The sequence below is a fragment of the Pseudophryne corroboree genome, chromosome 8, assembly GCF_028390025.1.
Source record: "Pseudophryne corroboree isolate aPseCor3 chromosome 8, aPseCor3.hap2, whole genome shotgun sequence".
Taxonomy (NCBI): domain Eukaryota; kingdom Metazoa; phylum Chordata; class Amphibia; order Anura; family Myobatrachidae; genus Pseudophryne; species Pseudophryne corroboree.
In genome coordinates this window covers 377139050-377144552 of record NC_086451.1, presented here as the reverse complement: position 1 = coordinate 377144552, position 5503 = coordinate 377139050, and the positions used below count along the sequence as shown (strand labels likewise).

Genomic DNA, 5503 nt, shown 5'->3' with positions numbered 1-5503 from the left:
ATTATAATCTTTTATTGCCAACTTAATTTAATGGGCAGATGTACTTGTCAGGATGGCCGAGCCGTCTAAGGCGCCAGACTCAAGATTGCATTCTTCCTCTAAATGGGTGTTCTGGTCTCTGTAACGAGGTGTGGGTTCAAATCCTACTTCTAACATTCTGGTTTTCTTGTACTTTGTATGAAAAGAATATTAATTTGTTGATAAGTCTAAAATGCAAAATAACAAGTGCCCTTAGGACATCCATTCTCTTTTAAAAGTCCTTCTCTTGGACATTGGAATCTTGTTAGCATTTATTTCTAACAATGTGCAGCCTAATTATTTAAAGAAACATAGGGAACAGAATAGTTTGAAAATGAAAGAAATTGTATGATGTCCCATCTACACACCAATATTGCACTTGTTGCCATAGAGTTGAATTAATGACATTATTCCTAAGTGATAAATACACAATGACTGGTTAAAAAATTCTTAAGTTTAGTTCCATGTAGAAAAAAGGTTTTCACAAATGTATTATTTGCAAAACATCCTTTCAGTATTCAGTAAACAAATCATAAAACAAAGAATACATTGGAATAGAAAGTAGATTCAGGCTCTCAGACTCTATATCTAAAAGTTTACAAAAATTACTTGCTAGACAAATACATCTGAATTTTCCTGAAAGAGATTTTAGTAAATAATTTGTATAGTTATTATAAAGGATATCATTACAACCTGAGCAGTTTTTCTTAAGTATTATTTTTGATGGCTCACCTTTAGCGGTAGTATACTGTATAAATCCAATTTCTTGATTTTATGTTACTTTTTTCAAGCAGTACATATTATTTGGCTGAAAGATACCCCAAAATCCTTTTTTTTGTACATTATAATCTTTTATTGCCAACTTAATTTAATGGGTGGATGTACTTGTCAGGATGGCCGAGCGGTCTAAGGCGCCAGACTCAAGATTGCATTCTTCCTCTAAATGGGTGTTCTGGTCTCTGTGAAGAGGTGTGGGTTCAAATCCCAATTCTGACAATTTTATTTTCTTGTACTTTGTAGGAAAAGAATATTAATTTGTGGATAAGTCTACCATGCAAAATAACAAGTGCCCTTAGGACATCCATTCTCTTTTAAAAGTCCTTCTCTTGGACATTGGAATCTTGTTACCATTTATTTCTAACAATGTGCAGCCTAATTATTTAAAGAAACATAGGGAACAGAATAGTTTGAAAATGGGAGAAATTGTATGATATCCCATCTACACACCAATATTGCACTTGTTGCCATAGAGTTGAATTAATGACATTATTCCTAAGTGATAAATACACAATGACTAGTTAAAAAATTCTTAAGTTTAGTTCCATGTAGAAAAAAGGTTTTCACAAATGTATTATTTGCAAAACATCCTTTCAGTATTCAGTAAACAAATCATAAAACAAAGAATAAATTGGAATAGAAAGTAGATTCAGACTCTCAGACTCTATATCTAAAAGTTTACAAAAAAAAACTTGCTTTACACATAAATCTGGTTTTTCCTGAAAGAGAAATTAGTAAATCATTTGTATAGTTATTATAGAGGATATCATTATAACCTGAGCAGTTTTTCTTAAGTATTATTTTTGATGGCTCACCTTTAGCGGTAGTATACTGTATATATCCAAGTTCTTGATTTTATGTTACTTTTTTCAAGCAGTACATATTATTTGGCTGAAAGATACCCCAAAATCCTTTTTTTGTACATTATAATCTTTTATTGCCAACTTAATTTAATGGGCAGATGTACTTGTCAGGATGGCCGAGCCGTCTAAGGCGCCAGACTCAAGATTGCATTCTTCCTCTAAATGGGTGTTCTGGTCTCTGTAACGAGGTGTGGGTTCAAATCCTACTTCTAACATTCTGGTTTTCTTGTACTTTGTATGAAAAGAATATTAATTTGTTGATAAGTCTAAAATGCAAAATAACAAGTGCCCTTAGGACATCCATTCTCTTTTAAAAGTCCTTCTATTGGACATTGGAATCTTGTTACCATTTATTTCTAACAATGTGCAGCCTAATTATTTAAAGAAACATAGGGAACAGAATAGTTTGAAAATGGGAGAAATTGTATGATATCCCATCTACACACCAATATTGCACTTGTTGCCATAGAGTTGAATTAATGACATTATTCCTAAGTGATAAATACACAATGACTAGTTAAAAAATTCTTAAGTTTAGTTCCATGTAGAAAAAAGGTTTTTACAAATGTATTATTTGCAAAACATCCTTTCAGTATTCAGTAAACAAATCATAAAACAAAGAATAAATTGGAATAGAAAGTAGATTCAGGCTCTCAGACTCTATATCTAAAAGTTTACAAAAATTACTTACTAGACACATAAATCTGTTTTTTTCCTGAAAGAGATTTTACTAAATAATTTGTATAGTTATTATAAAGGATATCATTACAACCTGAGCAGTTTTTCTTAAGTATTATTTTTGATGGCTCACCTTTAGTGGTAGTATACTGTATAAATCCAAGTTCTTGATTTTATGTTACTTTTTTCAAGCAGTACATATTATTTGGCTGAAAGATACACCAAAATCCTTTTTTTGTACATTATAATCTTTTATTGCCATCTTAATTTAAGGGGCAGATGTACTTGTCAGGATTGCCGAGCGGTCTAAGGCACCAGACTCAAGATTGTATTCTTCCTCTAAATGGGTGTTCTGGTCTCTGTAAAGAGGCGTGGGTTCAAATCCTACTTCTAACATTTTGGTTTTCTTGTACTTTGTATGAAAAGAATATTAATTTGTTGATAAGTCTAAAATGCAAAATAACAAGTGCCCTTAGGACATCCATTCTCTTTTAAAAGTCCTTCTCTTGGACATTGGAATCTTGTTAGCATTTATTTCTAACAATGTGCAGCCTAATTATTTAAAGAAACATAGGGAACAGAATAGTTTGAAAATGGGAGAAATTGTATGATATCCCATCTACACACCAGTATTGCACTTTTTGCCATAGATTTGAATTAATGACATTATTCCTAAGTGATAAATACACAATGACTAGTTAAAAAATACTTAAGTTTAGTTCCATGTAGAAAAAAGGTTTTCACAAATGTATTATTTGCAAAACATCCTTTCAGTATTCAGTAAACAAATCATAAAACAAAGAATAAATTGGAATAGGAAGTAGATTCAGGCTCTAAGACTCTATATCTAAAAGTTTACAAAAATTACTTGCTAGACAAATAAATCTGTTTTTTCCTGAAAGAGATTTTAGTAAATAATTTGTATAGTTATTATAAAGGATATCATTACAACCTGAGCAGTTTTTCTTAAGTATTATTTTTGATGGCTCACCTTTAGCGATAGTATACTGTATAAATCCAAGTTCTTGATTTTATGTTACTTTTTTCAAGCAGTACATATTATTTGGCTGAAAGATACCCCAAAATCCTTTTTTTTGTACATTATAATCTTTTATTGCCAACTTAATTTAAGGGGCAGATGTACTTGTCAGGATGGCCGAGCGGTCTAAGGCGTCAGACTCAAGATTGCATTCTTCCTCTAAATGGGTGTTCTGATCTCTGTAAAGAGGCGTCGGTACAAATCCCACTTCTGACAATGTTATTTTCTTGTACTTTGTATGAAGAAATATTATTTTGTGGATAAGTCTACCATGCAAAATAACAAGTGCCCTTAGGACATCCATTCTCTTTTAAAAGTCCTTCTCTTGGACATTGGAATCTTGTTAGCATTTATTTCTAACAATGTGCAGCCTAATTATTTAAAGAAACATAGGGAACAGAATAGTTTGAAAATGGGAGAAATTGTATGATATCCCATCTACACACCAATATTGCACTTGTTGCCATAGAGTTGAATTAATGACATTATTCCTAAGTGATAAATACACAATGACTAGTTAAAAAATTCTTAAGTTTAGTTCCATGTAGAAAAAAGGTTTTTACAAATGTATTATTTGCAAAACATCCTTTCAGTATTCAGTAAACAAATCATAAAACAAAGAATAAATTGGAATAGAAAGTAGATTCAGGCTCTCAGACTCTATATCTAAAAGTTTACAAAAATTACTTACTAGACACATAAATCTGTTTTTTTCCTGAAAGAGATTTTAGTAAATAATTTGTATAGTTATTATAAAGGATATCATTACAACCTGAGCAGTTTTTCTTAAGTATTATTTTTGATGGCTCACCTTTAGTGGTAGTATACTGTATAAATCCAAGTTCTTGATTTTATGTTACTTTTTTCAAGCTGTACATATTATTTGGCTGAAAGATACACCAAAATCCTTTTTTTGTACATTATAATCTTTTATTGCCAACTTAATTTAATGGGCAGATGTACTTGTCAGGATTGCCGAGCGGTCTAAGGCACCAGACTCAAGATTGTATTCTTCCTCTAAATGGGTGTTCTGGTCTCTGTAAAGAGGCGTGGGTTCAAATCCTACTTCTAACATTTTGGTTTTCTTGTACTTTGTATGAAAAGAATATTAATTTGTTGATAAGTCTAAAATGCAAAATAACAAGTGCCCTTAGGACATCCATTCTCTTTTAAAAGTCCTTCTCTTGGACATTGGAATCTTGTTAGCATTTATTTCTAACAATGTGCAGCCTAATTATTTAAAGAAACATAGGGAACAGAATAGTTTGAAAATGGGAGAAATTGTATGATATCCCATCTACACACCAGTATTGCACTTTTTGCCATAGATTTGAATTAATGACATTATTCCTAAGTGATAAATACACAATGACTAGTTAAAAAATACTTAAGTTTAGTTCCATGTAGAAAAAAGGTTTTCACAAATGTATTATTTGCAAAACATCCTTTCAGTATTCAGTAAACAAATCATAAAACAAAGAATAAATTGGAATAGGAAGTAGATTCAGGCTCTAAGACTCTATATCTAAAAGTTTACAAAAATTACTTGCTAGACAAATAAATCTGTTTTTTCCTGAAAGAGATTTTAGTAAATAATTTGTATAGTTATTATAAAGGATATCATTACAACCTGAGCAGTTTTTCTTAAGTATTATTTTTGATGGCTCACCTTTAGCGATAGTATACTGTATAAATCCAAGTTCTTGATTTTATGTTACTTTTTTCAAGCAGTACATATTATTTGGCTGAAAGATACCCCAAAATCCTTTTTTTTGTACATTATAATCTTTTATTGCCAACTTAATTTAAGGGGCAGATGTACTTGTCAGGATGGCCGAGCGGTCTAAGGCGTCAGACTCAAGATTGCATTCTTCCTCTAAATGGGTGTTCTGGTCTCTGTAAAGAGGCGTCGGTACAAATCCCACTTCTGACAATGTTATTTTCTTGTACTTTGTATGAAAAAATATTAATTTGTGGATAAGTCTACCATGCAAAACAACAAGTGCCCTTAGGACATCCATTCTCTTTTAAAAGTCCTTCTCTTGGACATTGGAATCTTGTTAGCATTTATTTCTAACAATGTGCAGCCTAATTATTTAAAGAAACATAGGGAACAGAATAGTTTGAA

The 5503-nt window shown here is 31.3% G+C and overlaps 1 non-coding gene across 1 annotated transcript; it reads left to right on the top strand.

The window, feature by feature from the left end:
• Positions 1-905: 905 nt before the first annotated feature.
• Positions 906-1014, top strand: TRNAL-CAA (transfer RNA leucine (anticodon CAA)). The gene is made up of 2 exons: positions 906-943; positions 969-1014. It is a non-coding gene; the product is annotated as a tRNA-Leu (tRNA).
• The last annotated feature ends 4489 nt before the right edge of the window (positions 1015-5503 follow it).